The following is a 22348-nucleotide window of genomic DNA, read 5'->3' as shown; positions in this document are numbered from 1 at the left end:
AAATAATTAAAATTATGCCAATACTCGCAGAGGGTGATTTTGTGTATGACGATCAGAGAAGTTTTCACTGAAATATAATTGTGATCTGCTAGGGGCACGCTTGTATTTTATTTGTAATCTATAGGAGAAAACTAGACCCAGAGATCTCAGTGTTTTTCTAACAAAGTATCCCATATAATTTATTTCTTGATATACAAGGCTGGTCAGTTCATTTTCAATTTTGATGAAAATACTCCACTTTCTGTAACAAATGTATTCTATAGACTAAATTAAAAATACAGTGTTTCGCATGCCTCATGAATGTTGAATGTTCTGTTTTGGGGAGGTGAAACAAGAACTATTTAGTGCCCCAGCAGAACAAACACCAAACTAACTTGCAATTCCCACTGAGTATCTCCTGAAGATATTGCTGCTTTTGTAGTATTATAACTAAGACTTAGCAAGAGACGGAGCCTTCACAAATGTAAATAGAACCTTTTCCCCCTTCTGACATGTCTCTTGCCCTGCACTTAGTTTGCTTTGAGTCTATGATCACCAAATATAAATATTCCAACCTTATCATTATAACTTTGAAATGTTATTGACCAATAATATTCTTCCACAGTTTATAAAATATTTTTGTGACCTATAGTTTATTTCAATTTTAACAACACTGGATCAAAATTTTACAGCTATGTTTTCTATCTCCAAAATGTGAATGTTAAACTGTTGTAAAACTTTAAATGTTAAGCAACCATTCAAGAACATAACCAGCTATCCTAGACAATCTCTGCCCTTTACCTAGACAAATCTAAAATATGGAGTAAATGCCTCTTTGAGATTTATTATCCAACTACAAAGGAAGCAAATATTTTTCAGATGGCAGATCTCCTCCTTTGGGAGTCTCCTTGAATGAGTTGTTCATTGGGTCGTATTCATGACTATACCCTATGAACAAACAGAAAACAAAACCACTAGACTTTTCATAAAGGTGTTATAATGCTATTCTAGGAATTTCTTTTCCAAGGAATTCATGTCCCTGGGTTGCTGAACCATCATTTCATCCATTACTCTATTTACTGCCCACAGATTCTTGAGTCCTCTCTACCTTGACAATTCATTACCTCTCTACTGTAATGAATTTGAAAGGAGAGGGGATTCTTCATTTCAAAACATCAGTGTTTCAGTTTGGAACTTAAAGTCTTTTTGTTACCCTGTTTACTCTCACATTCTCTTCTTATCATTCCTCCTCATTAGTTTCTTCCTCTTGCTTATATTATTAACATATACAGAGTTTAAACATTTTAGGAGAGAGAAAGAATACCATTTTGTTCTATTATGTACATAGTATATACATTTTATGGTAAAGTACTCAAACAATATACAAATAGGCAAAGTCTAACATGAATTTTTTTCTTTGTTTCTTTTCCTCCAAATTGAAGTTGTCCCCTCTGAGGTAACCATCACTAAAAGTTTGATATGTAAACTTTCATGTGTGTTATATCCACATATACTCACATTCAAACATGCTCATTTCATTCATATGGTTATGTGATTTGCTTTCTTAAAAAGATGTTTTGGGGATCTTTCCAATTCTGTATACATAATTCTACTTCATTCATTTTAATAGCTATATAGTATTACAAAGTATGGATGTTCATTTATTTTGTAATATCTAAGATAAAAGGTATAAGGATTACTTCTGATAAAATCCTTGTCCAGTTTAAGAAATGACATGTTACCAATATCATGGAAGCTCTCTATGTAACCCTCCATGACCCTATCCCAATCCCTCCCTGTCCCTCCCCTCCTCCAGTAACTCCAAACTTGAATTTGGAATTTACTATTCCTTCACATTTCTTTGTACTCGCTACTTTTTATTACATTATTTATGTATGCTTAAACACTATATCATATTTTTCTGCATGTTTCTAAACTTTATATAAATAGTATCAAAATAAATTTGATATTTTCCCTCAGCAAAATGTTTATGATATTCATCGATGTTGAGATAGAAATTTCTAATTCATTAGTTGTTAATTTTTATTGATGTAAGATAATTTATTATATAACTATAACACAGTATATTTATTCACTCTCCAGGTAATGGACATTTATGTGTTTTCAATTTTTCAGAACTAAAAATAACATGTTGAGAACTTCTGGTTTCTGGTCCAGCATGTAAGAAGCTTGGAAGTCATCACTCCCATCCTCACAGAGGCTGAACATATTGAAAGTCAATAACTCTTCTTAGATTTATCAGAGAATTGAAGTCAAAAGACAAACTGCTGACACTAAAACTGAAGAGACAGACAGGTGGATACAGAGTATCACAGGTACTAGAGCAAAAGCCCAGGAACAGAAACATCCTCAGAAATAAGTATCAGGGTAGAAAAACCTAACTTGCAATTAACAAATTGCTAGAGGTCAGGAGAGGCAAATCCAGGGGGCCCAGCCTCAGGGGAGCCTGATACTTTTGTGAGTCTTACCTCCAGAAGCCCTACCAGGTTCTCACAGTAAACATCAGAAAAAAAATTCCCTTTGTTTATGGCAGGGAGAGGGGGAAAGTATCCATACTGAAATATGTCCAGGGCCTTCTGTTCTTTGTTCTTAACAAAGCTTATCATCAAGGGAAACTATTTTACCAGAGCCTAACCAACTGGTGTCTTACCAGAGACTAATGGACCTGAGACAAGGGAAACATGTAACTCGAGACCCCTCTGGCCTTTCTGTCTCACCTAAGGGGGAAACAACTGAAATGCTGGTAAAGGTCACAGACCAGGGGTACAGCTCATTAAGAGGCTGAGACCTAATTCTAAGACGGTGCTATCCTCTCCCCACATCTTACATTACGTCAACAGGACTCCTGTGTAATAACAGGAAAATACAGCAGAAAGAACCGCATGAATTAGACTTATTTTAAAAGTCTCTAGGAAAAACCAAAGACAGCAGCAGAGATGAAAACAAGGACACCTGAGGAAATTTTAGCCTCTGACACTCACAGTTACAGCAAACCTTAAACACAGACTAACTCCTGGCCAAATGAATGTAAAACCTCACACTAAAAACTATTTCACTCAGATCCTTTAACTAAGCACATCATATCTGGCTTTCAGCAAAAAGAGGCAAAAAGCACAGTTTGAAGAGGCAGAGCAAGGATCAGAACCAGACTCAGATAGTGTAGAGATGTTGGAATTATCAGACCAGAAATTTAAAACTGTCATTAACATTATGAGGACTCTAGTAGAGGAGTGGACAAAATGCAAGAATATATGGGTGATGGAAGCAGAGAAATGAAGACTCTAAGAAAGAATCAGAAGGAAATGCTAGAAATTAAAGCAACCACACTGTAACAGAAATGAAGAATGCCTTCGATGGACCCATTAATAGACTTAATATGGCCAAGAAAAAGTTCTCTGTGTTTGAAGAAATGTCAAAAGAAACTTCCAAAACTGAAAGGCAGAGGAAAAAATAAAAAAACAGAACAGAATATTCAAGAATATGGAACAATTACAAAAGTTGGAAGTTACACACAGTGGAACTATCAGGAGAAGAAAGAGTAAAAGGAAGATAAATATTTAAAGCAGTAATGTCTGAACATGTTCAAAACTTAATGATATACACTAAATCACAGATCCAGGAAGCTCAAAGAACAACAAGTAGGATAAATACCAAAAACTACATGTAGGCATGAATATCATATTCAAACTGCAGAAAATCAAAGACAAAGAAAAATCTTGAAAGAAACGGTGGAGGGGAGACACCCTACATATAGAGGAGCAGGGAAAAGAATTACATCATACTTCTCTTCAGAAACCATGCTAGCAAGAAGAGTGTGGAGTAAGATATTTAAAAGTGTTGAAAGAAAAAAAAAAAAAAAACACCAACCTAGAATTTATCTTTCGAAAGTGAAGAAGACATAAAGACTTTCTCAGACAAAAATTGAGGGAATTTGTTGCCGGTAGACCAATCTTGCAAGAAATGTTAAAAGAAATCCTTAAGAAAGAAAGAAAATGACTTATGTCAAAAATTCAGATCTACATAAAGAACGAATTAGAAGATAAATAAATGAAAATGAAATCTCTTATTTTTCTTAATCTTAATTTATCTAACAGACAAAATTTGTTCAAAATAATAATGGCAACAGTGAATAGCTTGTATAATGATTGAAAAAATGACAGCAATGCCATAAGGAATGGGAGAGGGTTATCAGGAAGGTACTCACACTACATGTGAAGTGGTCTAGTGTTATCTGAAAGAGGATTTGGATTAGTTGCAAATGTATTTGCAAATTCAATGGTAACCACTGATGAAAGGAAAAAAATAGTATAATTGATATGCTAAGAGAGGAGAAAAAATGGAATTATTTAAAAGGACAAATTTAACACCAGAGAAGAAAAATATTTAGTATGAAAGACAACAAAAGAAAAAAAGAAACAAGGGCAATAAATATAAAACAGTAATAAGTATGATAGCTATTAATCCAACTATATCAATAATCACTTTAAATGTCAATGGTTTAAATAAACCAATTAAAAGACAGAGACAGAGGGGATAAATAAACAAGAACTAACTCTACTTTATCTACAAGAAACCCACTTTAAATATAAAGACACAGATTAAAAATAAAGAGGTAGAAAAATATATACCTTGCTAACGTTAATCAAAAGAAAGCTGGAGTAACTCAATTTCAGGCAAAGCAGATTTCAGAGCAAGTGAAATTATCAGGAATAAAGAAGAGCATCACATGATGATAAAGCAGCCAGTTCTCCAAAAAGACATAGCAGTCCTTGACATCTATAAAATACTTCGTCCAACAGCAGAATACAGATTCTTCTGAAGCTCACACAGAGCATTCACCAAGACAGACCACATTCTGGGCCATAAAACACATCTTAGCAAATTTACAATAGGTGAATCATTCGAAGTGTGCTCTCATACCACATTACAATCAGACTAGATTGGTAAAAGAAAGATAGCTGAGAAACCCTCAAATATTTGGAGATTAAACAATATACTTCTAAATAATGCATGAGTCAAAAAGAAGTCTTAAGAGAAATTTTAAAATATTTTAAACTAAATGAAGATGAAAACACAGATCATCAAAATTCATGGTATGTAGCAAAAGCACAGTACATTGAGGGAAATTTATAATTTTAAATACATATATTAGAACAGAACAAAAATCTAAAATCAAATATCTAAACTTCCATCATAGGAAACCAGAAAAAGAGCAAATTAAATCCAAAGTAAGCATAAGAAAATAAGTAATAACAATAAAAGCAGAAATCAATGATTTGAAAATAGACTATCAATAGAGAAAATCAATGAAGTCAAGAACTGGTTATTTGAAAAGATTGATAAAAGTGATAAACTTTTACTCAGGTTTACTAAGAAAGAAAAGAGAGAAGACATAAATTCTCAACATTGATAATGAAAGAGGGGCCATCATTACTGATTCCATAGACATTAAAATACCATGAACCACCCTATGCCAACAAATTTGATAACCTAGATGAAATGAACCAATTCCTTGAAAGAGATAATCTACCAAAACACATACAAGGAGAAACAGATAATATGAGTAGATCTATGCCAGTTTAAAAATTTAACCTGTAATTAATAGCCTACAAAAACAGGAAGCACCAGGCCCATATGGTTACCCTCATGAATTTTACCACATCTAAGGAAGAAATTATAACAATTGTCTGAACTCTCTTCCAGAAGATAGAAACAAATGGAACATCCTAACTCATTCTATGAGGACAGAATTACTGTAATACCCTCAACAGACAAAGAAGTTGCTAGAAAGGAAAATTACAGGCCAGTATCTCTCATGCACTTGGTTACAAAATTCCTCAGCAGAATATTAGCAAATCAACTAGCAGTGTATAAAAAGGTTTATACACCACTACCAAGTGGGATTTAGTCCAGGTATACAAGGTTGGTTTAACATTTGAAAATCAATTAGTGTAATCTACCACATCAATAGGCTAAAGAAGAAAAATCATATGATCATATCAACAGATATAGGGGAAAAAAAGACAAAATTCAACACCCATTATGTTGAGAATTCTGAGCAAACTAGGACTAGACAGGAACTTCCTCAACTTAATAAAGAACATCTCCCAAAACCCCCCAAACCCTAGCTGCTTCTGGATGATGGGGTCCATTTTAAGACAAGTAAAATTCAGGGCGATTATACTTTCAAACCTCTTTTGCCATAAAATGTCCCAAGGTCAAGGATGATGTCGTGTGGGGTACTATGGCAGTAAATAATACATTCAGCCATTCCAAGTATTATGGTTTCGCAGCAGCATATTAGGAAGGGAAGGCAAATCCATGTCTAGAATACTGGGAACGCAATCGCTGTCAGAAGTGTTGCAAAGCAGCTAGAAAGACAAGGGGAAATACCGTGACCTATCTCTTCCCATCTCTTGCTTGTTTTCTGTGACCCTCATTAGTCACACCCACATGAGAGCCAGAAAGTAGGGACCTCCAGTCTGCACAAAATAAGGCAGAAAAGGGGAAACTGGTTCAAGAAGGGTGGAAAACTGAGAATAATAAAACACATTGACATTCTTATATTCTTCTACTTGCACCAAATGTATGATGTGCTCGGGATCTCTGATTCAGTCTCTAGTACTGCATTGGGACCAGGAGACACATTAGTTCAAACAGGAGAAGGGGTGGGACTGCCTAGGTACAAATTGCACACCAGGCAAACCAAGGAAGAGAAACACATCTTGATTGACTGTTCTAGTAAACTGTAGGAAAGCACGTGGCCAACGTGAACTAGCAATAATAAACATAAATAGATCCTTCATGTGAAAAAACAGCTATCATGGACCAAATATGGTTATTGACACTTGTTGCCTCTCTAAGAATAGCCAAGTACTAGAAGGCAAGTGATTATTGAGAAAGGAAATGTATTCTATTCACAATCAAATGAAATGAGGTGGGCCCAAAGCCAGAGAATATTCTTGATTGGACTCATTTTATTGCCCTAAATTTAGCGAGCTGAGTTTTGGTAAGTATCATCCTATTCAATGTTTGAAGTGGAGGCTTTGGCACTTATAAAATCTCATTTCCATTGCAGAGATATCATAAGGCTCTATAATTAACCCACAGAAAACAGTCTTTTTTTGGACACAACATACATAGCATACAGTGAAGTCTCAGATTATATTATTGTTAACAGGTTGCCCTGGAGGAATCCAGACATGAGGATTTGGAACCTTGATGAGAAGACATGGGGAAAAACTGTCATTTTCAAGTTGCCAGCTGTTCCTCTCTTTTCTAGAAATAGTGATTTCAACACACACTTGGGGCAGATTTTCCTTTCATGTTAAGGAAACTCCAGGAATTAGCCTTCAGTTACACAAATATAAAACACATATCTACATGCTGTGAGGCAGAATGTCATTTCCTGCACAACTTTAAGACATTTGTAATATGTTTATTTTGGTAATGTTATATTAGTATGTCTTTGAGCTTGAGCTGGGGGGTAAAATGTTTTTGGAGTTTATTAACTGAGCCCTTATTTTCCCTGAATACTCATGTTTCTAAAAAGCTTTTAAAATTTTATATTTTGAAATGATTCTAGACTTAGAGGAAAGTTACAAAATAATACAGAGTTCCTGTTTACTCTTCAATCAGTTTTCCCTAATGTTAATATCTTGTATAACCATAGTACAGTTATCAAAACTAAGAAATGAACATTGGCATAATACTGTTAACTAAAGTCTTAATTTGGATTTACCAGTTCCTTCAATAACATTGCTTTTCTTTCCCAGTATCCAATCCCACATTGCATATTGTTGTTATGACTACTTAGTTGTCTCCAATCAGTGACTGTTTATCAGTCTTTCCTGGATATCTTTGAAGAATATTGGTCAGTTTTTATTTTATTTTATTTTATTTTGGCCTCACCACACGGCATGCAGGCTCTTAGTTCCCTGACCAGGGATTGAACCTGTGCCCCCTGCAGTGGAAGTGCGGAGTCGTAACAACTGGACCGCCAGGAAATTCTCTATTGGTCAGTTTTTAATAGACTGTATCTCAATTTGGATTTGTCTGATCATTTCTAATGATTAGGTTGAGGTTATGCATTTTTGGCAAGAATATCACACAAGTGATGTGACTTTCTTAGTGCTTCATCACATCACAGGGCATATGAGTTTGATACTTGTTTTTTTGCGGCACGCGGGCCTCTCACGGTTGCGGCCTTTCCCGTTGCGGAGCACAGGCTCTGGACGCGCAGGCTCAGCGGCCATGGCTCACGGGCCCAGCCGCTCCGCGGCATGTGGGATCTTCCCGGACCGGGGCACGAACCCGTGTCCCCTGCATCGGCAGGCGGACTCTCAACCACTGCGCCACCAGGGAAGCCCTGATACATCTTATCAGTAGTGATGTTAACCTTGATCACTAGACCAAGGTTGTGTCAAGTTTCACACTTCCCAGTCTGACACTATCCAAATATTCTTTCTTTTCAAACTTTTGCCCCACTGGTGGATCTTGCCTGTAATAATTATTACTGGGGCATTCTAATGGTGATTTTCTCTTATTTCTTCAACACTTATTAATTGAAAGTTTGGAAGGAAGAATCCTCCATACATTCATAATTTATTCACTAATTTACATTTGTCAGTATGGATTTATGAGTATTTATTTTATTCTATGTGTTATAATCCAATATTATAGTTATTTATTATTTGCTTAAATCACTCCAGCTTTGGCCACTGGGAGCTCCTTCGGGGTGGCTCCTGTGCTTGTTCATCATGTCTACATCCTGTTTGAGAGGTTATTTACTTTCAGGCACTACTCAATGCCCCAGCCTCATCTCATTTTCCCTGGCCCATTCCTGGAATCCACTTCTTCTCCAGAGAGCCCTGGTTCTAATTTTTTTGGAGAACAGTATTTATAAACCAAGGCCTGGGCTCCTAGGTGTGCTCATTGCTAGTAGATAGAGTGTCACTATTTCTAAACCCGTCATCAAACAGAGGTTGGAATATAGGTATGTATACTAACCTATGCATGCAAACACATGTATATTTTCATGTATATATGTATGTATACTAACCTATGCTTGCAAACGCATATATATTGATACCTTTGATTCCAGTCTTAATACCACAAAGTTCATTCCAGGCTTTCCCTTTTTCTTTTCTTCCCTTTTTCTTATTTGTAACTTCCTTCTATAAGAGTGAGAAGCCTGGCTCTCATTATCTAACAATGTATTGACTTGTTTGTCCAACTCTAGTACATACGTAAAGTACCTTCAGAATTTCTAACCCATATTGCTGTGAGAAACACACTTGCTAACTGCAATAGTTGTATACAAATCTTTTTGTCTTTAGCCTTTCTGCATCTGGTCAAACTATTGTTTTCCTACATGAGTAGGTTAGTTCTTTTCTTCACCATCCCCTTCGTGCAGTCATGTTATTAATAAGTATTAGTTTAATTTCTTTAATAGACATAGAATTATTCAGATTGGTTATTTCTTCTTGTGTAACTTTTGGCAGCTTGTGTATTCCAAGAAGTTGATTTGTTTCATCTGGGTTTTCAAATTTATGGTTGTAGAGTTGATCATAGTATTCCTTCATTATTCTTTGAATTTTCATGGGATCAGAATTGATAGCCCCTCTTTCTGGTATTAGTATTTCTGATATTAGTAGTTTGTGTCCTCTCTTTTTTCTTAAACTTTCTAGAGGCTCATTAATTTTACTGATCTTTACAAAGAACCAGCTTTTGATATTGCTTATTTTCTCTATTGATTTCCTATTTTCAATTTCATTAATTTTACATTAATTCTTTTTTTTTTAGTCATTGTTCCCTTTGCTTTTCTGTTTTTTTCTGTTTTTGAAAATTCTGTTATTTTGAAAATTCTCTAGCTCAGCAATTCTTTCCTCAGCTGTGTCGGGTCTACTAATAAGCTTATCAAAGGCATTCTTTATTTCTATTACAGCTTTTTTTTAATCTCTAAGCTTTCTTTTTGTTTTTTTCCTTAGGATTTCTATCACTCTGCTTCCGTTGCCCGTCTGTTTTTGCATGCTATTTTATCCATTAGGGTCCTTAGGATATTAATCATAGTTTACAAAAAGATTCCCAGTCTGATAATTCCAACATCCCTGCCACGTCTGATTCTGATGTTTCTGTCTCTCCAAATTGTGTTTTTGATATTTTGGTATGCCTTGTAATATTTCTTAGCGGCCGGACTCAATGTACTTACTATGTATAAGGAACTGTTGTAAATAGGCCTTTAATGATGTGGTTTTGAGGTGTGTAGTGGGGGAGGGGAAGCCTTCCGTAGTCCTATGATTCATTCTCAGTCTTTTGTGAGCCTGTGCCTCTGGACGGGAAGCTTCACAAGTGTTTCTCAGTTCTTTCCTCCCCCTCAGGTGGGATGGGGGACAGGTTGTCTTGAGTGGGCTGGAATTGGGTATTTTCGTTTCCCAGGTCAGTTAGGCTGTGATAAAACCCCAGCAGGTTAGGCTCTGGTTAATTAGTTTCTCCTGATAGGAGGCTATTTAAGAAGAGCTGCATTCTCTGGCTTATTTCAAAATGGCTCCTTTACCTCCCCCTTCTCTGATGCCCAAGGAGATTTTTCTCTGATATTTACTGTGGGAATCTGGTTCAGTTCCTGGAGGTAAACCTCACAGATTGCAGGGGGACCCTCTGACTGGGTCCCCCTGGATTTTGTAGCTCTCAGACTTGTCCACACCGAGCCTCCAACGATTCATCAGTTTCCGTTCCAGCACTTGTTCCTGCAGCGGATCCTGCGTATTGGTCTCTGCCCTGGTAAGTTGTTATTCTCTGTATCCCACTGTCAGTCTCTCCAGTCTTGAGTCCAGCAGTTTGCTCTGTATGCTCCCCTCTCTTAGGAATCCAAGAAGAGTTGTTGATTTTTCAGTCTGTTCAGATGTTCACTTGTTGTTAGAACAGAGTGGCAATTTCTAAACTTCTTACATGAGGAATTAAAGTCCGATTTCTAAAAAAGAAAAAAAAGTATATACAGGTAAAGACACTCTTTGTGGAGCACAGTTCTATGGGTTTGACAAATATATAATATAGAACGGTTCCATCACCCACCCCCAAACTCTATGTGCTGCCTCTTTGTAGAGTCACCATGAACCCCCATCTCTTACAACCAGTGATTTGTCTTCATCCTTAAAGTTCTCCAAGTCATATAAAGGGAATCGTGCAGCCTTTTGGACCTGGCTTCTTTTTCTTAGCAAAATGCATTTAGAAGTCACCCTTTTTGTGGTGGGAACTAATAATTTGCTCCTTTTTATTGCTGAGTAGTATTCTGTTGATATGACATATCGCTGGTAGTTTATCCATTCTTGGATTTAAGGGCATCTGGATTATTTCCAGATTTTGGCAATTATGAGTAAAGCTGTAATAAATATTCGCATGTGGATTTGTGAGTGAACGTAAGTTTTTATTCCCTTTGGTCAAATACCCGGGAATGCAGTTGCTGAGTCATATGGTAAATGTCTGTTTAACATTGTCCAAAACCGCCAAACTGTTTCCAGGTAGCTGTACCATTTTGTTTTCCCACCAGCAGCGTATGAGAGTTCTGAATGCTTTGCACTCTCACCGGAACTTGGTATTTTAGCTTTTTTCCCCTATATTTTTAGCCATTTTGAAGTTAGAATTGGCATGTATCCCACTGTGGTTTTAATTTGCATTGCCCTAATGACTAATGATACTGAGCTGTGTGAATTTTTCCTAAATCATTTTTAGCTGGTTGGTAGGTGCAGGGAAAGATTGACAGTTCTCGGCAAGAGCTGGGGCACGGAGGGGAGAAGCTGAGGGATTTTTTGCTTGTGTGTGGTGGGAAGGGGTGAACTACTAGTTGTAACCTATGATAGTTTGCTGCCCAGATTACTGGGTAGATTTTTTTCCCAATCCCCACATAGAACCTGACACAATTCTGATGTCATGCAGTAGGTGGAAATACTGAGATCATTGGAAAGCTGCACCCAAGACAAGAAATAACTCTATTGTGAGGGGTCCATTATAAGAGGTTACAGTACAAGTCCTCCACTGGTTGCTGGAGCCCTGGGAGAATAACCCTGGGTGACTGTCACTCTTTATTTTTTTCTGATAGTGAAATTGGGAAAGTTAAATTTATTTTTTCCAGTTTTATTGAGATATAATTGACATACAGAACGGTGTAAATTTATGGTGTACAGTATAATGATTTGACTTCCATCATGAAATGCTTATTACTATAAGTTTAGTGAACATCCATCATCTCATGTATAAATGAAATCACACAGGTATTTGTCTTTCTCTGTCTTATTTCACTTAGCATAATACCCTCTAGGTCCATTCATATTATCACAAATGGCAAGATTTCATTCTTTTTTATGGCTGAGCAATATTTCATTTTTTATATATATATATGTATAATATATATATATTGGTATTGGTGGTGGTGGTTGATTGGTTTGTTGATTTTAATAGCCTTTCCTTCTCTAGGGCTCAGGCCTAGTCCCTGTGGGCTCAGTTAGGAGACAGAAATTGTAAATAATGTGGCAATGAACATAGGGGTGCATAAATCTTTTCAAATTTTTGTTTTCATTTTCTTTGGATAAATACTCAGGAGCAGAATTGCTGGATCATATGATAGTTTTAGTTTTAAGTTTTTGAGGAACCTCCATATTGTTTTTCATAGTGGCTGCACCAATTTATATTCCCACCAGCAATGAACAAGGGTTCCCTTTTCTTCACATCCTTGCCAACATCTGTTATTGGGTGTCTTTTCGATAATAGCCATGCTGTCACGTGTGAGGTGATATCTCATTGTGGTTTTGATTTGCATTTCCCTGATGATTTTAGTGATGTTGTGCATCTGTTCATGCGCCTGTTGACCATCTGTATGTCTTTTTAGAAAAATGTCTATTCAGATCCTCTGCCCATTTTTAAAATTTGGTTGTTTTTTTTTTGATGTTGAGTTTTATAAGCTATTGTGGATATTAACCCCATATTGGATATATCGTTTCCCTCATTTCAAATTATACTACAAAGCAACAGTAATCAAAACAGTATAGTACTGGCACAAAAACAGACATGTAGATCAATGGAGCAGAATAGACAGCCTAGAAATGGACCCACACTTATACAGGCAATTAAGCTACAACAAAAGAAACAACAATATACAATGAAACTACATCAAACTACAAAGATTTTGCAGTGAAGGAAACGATCAACAAAGTGAAAAGGCCACTTACTGTATGGGAGAAGATTTGCAAATGGTAAGTTTATTTTTAACTACTGAGAAAGGCATTACATTTTTAAAATACTTCTTTTCTAAGACTGTGAGTGCTTTTGGAAACACTGGATTAATTAGTTTGCGAAGTGTGATCTGTGCCGACCCTAAATTGCAGCTCCTCAGCCCCTGCCAGTAAGTATGGGCACACTGGATCTAATGACAGTTATACTCAGTGCCTGGAGTCAGAAGTGGGAAAGCTGGGGGACCAGAGACCTCTATGATTTCTGACTCCTAACTGAGCCCACAGGGACTAGGCCTGAGCCCTAGAGAGGGAAAGGCTATAAAAACCAAGAAACCAATCAACCACCACCACCAATACCAAAAATCTTAGACTATTTTTTTAATTAATTAATTAATTTATTTATTTATTTTGGCTGCATTGGGTCTTTGTTGCTGTGCACAGGCTTTCTTTAGTTGTGGCGAGCGGGGGGCTACTCTTTGTTGTGGCGCGCAGACTTCTCATGTGGTGGCTTCCCTTGCTGTGGAGCATGGGCTCTAGGTGCATGGGCTTCAGTAGTTGCGGCATGCAGGCTTCAGTAGTTGTGGCTCGCGGGCTCTAGAGTGCAGACTCAGTAGTTGTAGCACACGGGCTTAGTTGCTCCGTGGCATGTGGGATCTTCCCGGACCAGGGATCGAACCCGTGCCCCCTGCAGATTCTTAACCACTGCACCACCAGGGAAGTCCCTTAGACTATTTTTGACAAGGACATTTTGGTGTAAATAGTGTTGCTTCAGATTCTATTAAACATTAGTGCAACAGGAGTTGGGAGAAGCCCAGACTCCTAACTGTATGTGGAACATAGCGTGGATCTAGGCCAATGAAGAGTGAAAGCAAAGCAATGCACACCCCAAGTTCTGCATGTTTGGGCCGGCAGGACTTGCCGTGGAGCATGAAAGTGCTATTGCTCCAGAAAATGAGCACCAGCCAGCATGTGACTTGAGATGTACAGTGGGAACTGTCCACTCCACGAGCACATGGGAGACGTCCTGGGGCTCCCAGAAACAAATGAGGAGCCTGGGGATTGTCAGCGAGGTCCTGTGGTGAGGCAGCTATTGGCTCAGCGTCATCCTTATATGACCTCTTACACCCACAGGCTGATGCAGCCTAGTGAAAGATGGGTTACACCTGGGTCCCTCTACTGGTAGAGAATTACCTTCTCATCAGGGAGCTTGATTAGAAATGAGTGTGTTTAAATGAATTTAAAAAGCCAGGTTCAGGGGCTTCCCTGGTGGCGCAGTGGTTGAGAGTCCGCCTGCCAATGCAGGGGACACGGGTTCGTGCCCCGGTCTGGGAGGATCCCACATGCCGTGGAGCGGCTGGGCCCGTGAGCCATGGCTGCTGAGCCTGCGCGTCCAGAGCCTGTGCTCCGCAACAGGAGAGGCCACAACAGTGAGAGGCCTGCATACTGCAAAAAAAAAAAAAAAAAAAATTTAAAAAGCCAGGTTCAGGACTTCATTGAAGAAAACTGAAAATTTCCACCTTATATAAATAATAAAATGAAAAAATCCAACTTCCTCACTGATGGACCTCTTTTACATGATACACATCTCAATGGCTTTCCATTTTCCATGATGGATATGTCTCTGTACCTCTGTTCCTTATAAACAAAGCTTTTTACTGTTCTTTTAACAGCATCATCTTTCTCTCTAGGATAACATAGTAAGGTTATTCTGGAGGTCAGGTGACCTCACACCACTCCCATAGATCAGGGAAAAATATGGTCAAATGTCTTCATTGCAGAATGAGTCAGAAAGTAAAGCTGGCATTAGTCGTGTTTTGTGTAATTACAGAGAGTGGAAAAAATGGCAACATAAATATCAGAGGCATGAATGTTTTGTTTTCACTTTTCCAATTTGAGCTCATCCCAGTGAGAGAGTTACAACAAAAACCCTGGATCCAAACTTGCATGCATCAGAAAGACAAGCCCCTTCTCTGCTGCTTTCCTAATAACACATGTCAGTAGTCAGTGACTGCAGTTTAACCCGAGCCCTTGCTCAGATGGCTGCTTCACAAGCTGATCTTCTAGGTTGACACGAAGCTGTTGATATTTTCTTACCCTCTGCCCCCACCCCATTCCACTCTCTCCTGCTAGCAATACCCAGAAAAAAGGGGGCATGTTCCTCCTCTGGTTGGAGAAGGTGAAGGCTCTGGGGTCTGAATGGACATGGGAAAATCAGTGACTCTAAAAAGTTGGTTCGTCATAAGAGCACATTTCAAATTTGTTACACAGGTTCTCATTGGTGCCTGTGCATCTGAGGAATGTAATTTCAACCAGAGAGGGTGAGCCAGGGTAATGATAACTGTTTCTATTCTGTGACTTCCTTTCTGTTATAAAATAACAATGATGATTCGTAGTGCCAGACCTGGGACATTAGCAAAGCCAAAATCTCCACTATCTGCAAGATTTAACATCTGAAGTACTGGTTACAGGTTTCCAGATTTAATGATTTTTAAAAAAAGGAACAATTTTAATAGCTAAACAGGAATAAAAATAACAGCAATGGTTAAAGTTTTCAATGTTAATGCCATACATGTCTTCAGTCTGTCATTCACAGCTCTCAGTATCCTAAACTCAATCTACATTTGCATCCTTATATTTCTGTCACTTTCTATTCCCCCTGCTACAGACTCCACCTCCAGGATTCTGGCCACTCTGGACTACTCATCCCTCCCCTCACTACTCAATAATTTTTTGGATTTCACACCTTCATTTTCCCCCTCCTTACCCTTCTCTTTTTTATTTGTTTGTTTAAATCTTTATCATATATCAGAAACTATTTCTCATGATGGTGAAATCCACTCCAAGTCAGTAAGAATTGCTGTCTATGTTCACTCATTACATTTGTTTATACGTCTAGTTTATTATTGATCATACTTTTCTTTAGAGTTTCTGACTGTGTAAAGAATGCTTCCCAGTATCTATTCCCACCTTCTTCCTCAGTCTTTGAACTTGCAATTTTTTAGTGACCCATTTCCCAACCACAACTGCAGCCAGGAGCAGCTTTGTGGCTAAGTTTTATCAAAGGAAAACAAGTGGAATTGGTGTGTCAAAGATCCATATAATGTCATAAAAGGAGGGAAGTGTGCCCTTTTCCTTCCCTTTCTTGTTGCTGTTCAGAATGTAGATGCAGTGGCTGGAACAGTAGCCACCACACTGGGCTATGAGGAGAAAGGAGCCTCTGATCTTAATAATCATGTGACTCCCATAGTTATATTGCACTATAATGCATTTCTGTCTTATTTGAGCCTCTGTTATTTTGGTTTTATGTCTTTTGAATGGAAAGCCAAGCCTAACAATTAGACCTTTGTAAAAGTAGAACTCTCCCATGAGATTGTGATACCTGGGTGGTAGGTTTTCTGTGTTATTTTGCATCTACCTCATCACTTCCCAGCCATTAGCAAAGTGCATAACGTATATCAATTGCCAAAAGTTTTAAAATCGTATGTTTGTAGAATTTAGTCAAGGTAAAAAATGTACTTTTTGATATTTTCTCAATACAAGGCAAGAAATAGAAAAATAATTGACAGTTAAAAAGTACATGGGGCTATCCCTGGTGGTGCAGTAGTTGAGAGTCCACCTGCCGATGCAGGGGACATGGGTTCGTACCCGGTCCGGGAAGATCCCACATGCCGCGGAGCGGCTGGGCCCGTGAGCCATGGCCGCTGAGCCTGCGCGTCCAGAGCCTGTGCTCCGCAACGGGAGAGGCCACAACAGTGAGAGGCCCGCGTACCGCAAAAAAAAAAAAAAAAAAAAAAGTACATGAAAGCAGTGACTATTCAGAACAGAATTCACTTAAAGAATGTGCTAAAGAAGGGGTCAGGTCCCAAGCTGCTGGAGCAGAAGCCCTGAGAGTAGGGTCTGAGCTGGCTCTTTTCCCTTTTAGTCTGTGTTCTCACTGCTCCTAGCACTGGTGTGGAGGTGCACCACAGAAAAGGTGGGGCCTGTGTGGTCTCTTGGTATGGGTTGGAGTGCAGCCTATGGCAGTGTGGCCAGGGTCCAAGACCTGAACTGCTTCTGATGCTCTACCTCTGTAAGCACCAATAATGGTTGCCCCAGCCCTGCTCAGATGCCACTTTGGGTTTGAGCTGCCTCTGTGTCTCACAGCTGAGGTCTCTCCTTGGCCTTGGCAGCCCTAGCCCCAGTGTGGAGCTGCATCATGAAGCCAGCAGGGCTGGAGCGTTCACTGGGCTCAGGCTGGGCCACACACCGGCACAGTGATGGGAAACCAGCAGCCACATGTGAAGTTTTCAATCTGCCTTCTCTGCCCTGCTTTGGAAGCGAGCAAGCATCCGTGCACTCCTCACAAGAAGAATCTAGGCTTCTCACAGCTCTCCTGTTAGTCTCACTGGCCCCCTAACCAGCTAAGGGTGCTTGTCTTCCCTCTGTCGAACCCCAGGGCTGGGGCACCCAAAATGTGGCTGGAACTGCTCACTCCCCAGAGGAGATCTCCAACAGTGTAATTTCCCTTTTCCTCTGAGTCCCCTCCCAGGGTACAGGTCCTGACCTAATCACTTCTCTTTTCTTCCTACCCAGTGCTGTGCTTACAGCCTTGGTTGTACAGGAGTCTTTCTGCTAGTCTAGAGTTTTCAGTGAGAATTGTCCCACATTTAGATGTATTTTTGGTATGTTCATGGGGGGAGTTGCGTTCCACATTCTCCTACTCTGCTATCTTGACCTCTTCTCATAATTCATATAATTTATAATAAATATTCATTTATGTTAATATAATTTATGTTTCTATAATTTATAACTATAACAAATGCAATAAAAAAGTATGTGCGTTCCATTAGAGCATTAGAGATAGAATTGAAAGACTGAAGAGCGAGAGATGGGGATAAGTATAGAGAGAATATGAGAATGAATATATAAATGTGGGGAGCTGGATTTTTTAATTATGTAAAGTCATTGTGGAGAAGAGAGTGAGGTCATAATATAAATGTTCTTCTTTGTAGTTTTGAGCGCCATTTGAAGCCGGCATTCCTGAATTTGTTGTGGAGCTACTCTTCCATTAAATGTGACTTTCTCCACCAGCTCCTGGCCTCATTGATGCAGCCATAAATAAATTATATATATATAATAATAACCTCGGGTTGGAGTTTTACCCAATGGCTATGATGAAAAAGATGATGGACCATTGAATTAAGTTATTAAGCTAGTTGCAAAATTTATTCAAATGATCACTGAAGAGATCTCAGCTACATAATGTAAAAGGGAAAGTATGAAGGTTTGGAAAAAAGGAAAGAGGTCAAGGACCTGGAAGTCCTAATGAGTTCAAGTCATGGCTGCAGTTTGGGATAGAAATGTTGGGTGGGGTGGATAGAGTGAGTGGTGACTTGTTGGAAAGACAGAAGATTGGGTAAGGGAGTGGGATGCTTGAATTTGTGATTTTAGAGGTAGTACACTGTCACATGATAAGAGCCAGCCTGTGACCACGACCTTGGAGGCTTAGGTGGAGGGGAAAGAATCACTGGGCACAAGGAGGTCAAGAACCAGAGTGACCTGAGCATCCAGGGCATTGAGTGGGTGGTCCATGTTGATGTTAATATCACCAAGGATGACAGAATGTGGGGGTGTAGAGAAAGACATAAAACCAGGCGTCTTAGGCTAAAATAAATGAAGGAGACTGACCAGAAGACTGGTAAATGATCACAACAGGGGTGATGGAGGGACAAAAGATCAGAGTGGAAACTTGTGTGTGTTCATTTGCCTGTTTCTTTAATTCTAACTCTAAAATTCTATCTGTTCTAAAATGAACTGTTAGAAACTTGATGTCACCAAATCCTCTTTTACTTCTAAGTAAGTTTATGTAAAATAACTCATAAATAACAACAAGGAGCAAATGTATCCCTTAAAAATGATTGCCTTTAAATTGCAATTATGATTGTAGTTAGAAGCACCGATTATAATTCTCCTCAGGATCAGGAGTTGAAAATGAAATAAACAACTGAAGCTTTTTCAATTTCTGTCTTTTTCAAACAGCCCTTTTTAGTCTAAGCTGGTTTGTAAATATAAGCACTGTAGTTCTGCTAATTAAAACTTCTGTGGCAGACAAGGTAAGACTTTTGGACAGGGAAAACAATAGGCTGGCTGAGGAGAGGAAGATCTGGAGATATTAACCCCTGTTTTATCAGCTAAATCATATTACTCCTTTCTAGTAATATGAAAGAGAAACTCAGAATTTTTGCAGGTCATTTGCAGGAAATTGAGCTGATAGTTATGTTGCATGTGGAGGAAGTCCACTGAAATGAACCGGGATTAGAGATACAAGGAAAGGTCTAGAAAGAGAGAAAAACAACAGATACACGTGCAGAGCACCAGGGTAAAAACTTGTGTTACCCTTAGAAGAAGAGAAACAAGTCACAGGACCTGATATTTTGTTTCCAGTGATTTTCCCTCTGAGGACCAGCTATATCTCATTTCCTGTTCATGGATCTATATGCAGATTTCTATAGTATACCAGACCATAAACCTGCTTTTTTTACATAGGCTGATTGGATTCTTCATTTGTGTGAGAGTCTTAAGTAGAAAAGTACCCACCCCAGCAACAGACATGTTCTTCTAAAATTTGTTTACTTCTTTTTTACTTTTAAAAATACTTTCCTTAAACTCTGGAATTTGTTTTGTTGCATCATGTGAGGAAAAATCTCTACTTGATTGTTCCATGTATTTAGTCAATTCTTTCAACGTCATCTCTTGAATACTGATATTTCCCCATTTATTTCTGATGATTCCTTTGTTATTTATGAAGTTGTATTAATTACTATTTCAGAGCCTCATACATTTTACCACATTAATCTACCTGTTTCCTTTTTTGTCAGTACCACGTTGTAATTAGTGAAGGATTGTGCTCTGTATTCATATTTGATAGTGGAAGGTATATTATTTTTTCCAAAAATTTAATTTCTTGTTTGATCAGCTGCAGAAACTTTAAAACAATTTCATCCAGTTACCAAAAAATTCCCTGTACAATTTTATCTTAATTGCATTAAACCTATACATTAATTTGGAAAGATTTAACATTTTATCGTATTACCTTTCTATGCAGTAATGTGGAGTATTTTTAATTTTGTTTCAAACACTTAAAAAATCTCTTAGCAAGACTGCACAGCCTTCTTTATAAGGGATCTTTACATTTCTCTTTAAGATATTCTAAGTTATCTTTTATATTTTTCTATTGTTGTTAAATATTTTCTCTGTAGTCTTTAATTCTTTATTGCTTGTATGTAAAAAGTTATTAATAGTTGAGCATTTTTCTTGTACCGTAGAGTTTATTTTGCTTTCTTCTTAATTCTAAGAGTTTTGTAATTTATCATCATGAATTCTCTAGCTATATGATCACATCATCTGCAGATAATTTGATCTCCTTTCCAATAATTATGCTTTTTAATTTTGGTTTCATTGGTCTTATTTCATTGATTAAAATGTAAAACTATTAAATAGTAACGGTGAGCTGTGGATGGACATTCTTCTCCTATGACTGATTTTAATAAGTTAAATTAATAAGCCACACTTCCCAATATGTTCCTCATGTAACAATAGTCCCACAAGACCATCTCTGAAAATGAAATCCAAGGATTTTATAACTGGGGAAACACTCTTCACTATATCACCCCTCCTTGAGATTAGCAATTTGTCCTCTTCTGTCTCCTCAAAAATCTTCTATAAATCATATATTTACTAGTAAATGATTTGTATTGATTTCATGCAGTTTTTAACTTTCTTGGTGGTGGAAGCAGGATACAGAAATGAGCTGGCGTTCTCAAGGCAAGCTAGGATGAGGTCACCAGGGCAAATCAGGAGTCCCTGTCACTTGTAGATGACACAGTTGATGATTCCTTAAGCACACTTCCAAGTAGGGAATGAGATTTCATCCTCCCCTTCTTGCAGGCATCCTCAGTCTTCATGAAGTATTATTTCAAACAGCACCTCTCCCATGGTTTGTGGGAGGGGGTGCGTGCAAGGTATGCAGGCAGCATGACACTTTGCCACAGGCCAATGATTCAGGACCAAAGATTTGTCTCTTTCTGTGCAAGCCCTATTTTTCCTCTTATAGAGCCTAGAGAAAGGTGAGGGGGACCTGGGACGATGCTACAGTGGTACCATAGCCTTCTGAGGTTGTTTCTTAATAAACCCAGGGGGGCCAAGAGTAGTCTGACCTCAATTTTCATATATTTCTTTAAAATTTGAGTACTTTTTTTCTCTTTGCCTTCAACTAAGAGTTCTAATAGCCATTTCCAAGAAATAGGAAATGTTTATTAATCATGTTTTCGAGGAACACTAAAATATGTACTGTAGATAAGGAAAGTTTTTTTAATTAAAATGTTTGATATTCAGTCTGAGTTTATTGGCAGAAGAAAGTGTAAAGATCTTTCAAAAGTTCTAGGAGAACCTGCAGGGTTTCTATAACTGGGAGCTTTGCAAATAATCATCAACTCACAGCGAAGACTAGAACAAATAATCCTTTGAAATAGATTCCAGCTCTAGGATTATATGTTTCTGTGAAATGACGAGTGTAAACCACATCACAGTAATAATCCTTGTTATTTTGCTGGCAGATAACTAATGCTTTTCGAAGTGACAAGCACTATAATGACTATGTGACATAAGAAAAGTATTATCAAAAGATGACGAAGCCATTGTGACATTATTGCTCCCTCAGTATGGTTCAAAGACCGTGAGGCAACTATGAAACTAAATAACTTCATCAGTGATCGAAAGGATATATGCCATTTGGTTTACTCTGTGGCAGCTATAATTTGTTCTAATATTCCTCAGGATTATACTTTGAACAGTACTGATTCATTTGTTTGTTTTACTTTATCTTATTTTAAAAGGTTTTAAGGTAGCTTACAAAGATCTACAGATTATAGCATGGTAAAAATAAATGGAAAAAGAAAACAAAGAAAGAATGAGGCAAAAGGAGTTTATGTAAGATGATTTCAGCATAGTGTGGTTTAGTGGCCAAAAGACATGCCATGAAGGCCTTTCGGGGATGATGTAAACAGAGAAACACCAAAAAGTGCATGATTTAGAGGATCCAAAATTTATATCAATCAGTTCCTATGGGAAGCAAAATTATATCCGAC

Source organism: Lagenorhynchus albirostris, chromosome 14 (assembly GCF_949774975.1).
Source record: "Lagenorhynchus albirostris chromosome 14, mLagAlb1.1, whole genome shotgun sequence".
In the NCBI taxonomy this organism is placed as follows: domain Eukaryota; kingdom Metazoa; phylum Chordata; class Mammalia; order Artiodactyla; family Delphinidae; genus Lagenorhynchus; species Lagenorhynchus albirostris.
This window is presented reverse-complemented; position numbering follows the sequence as displayed.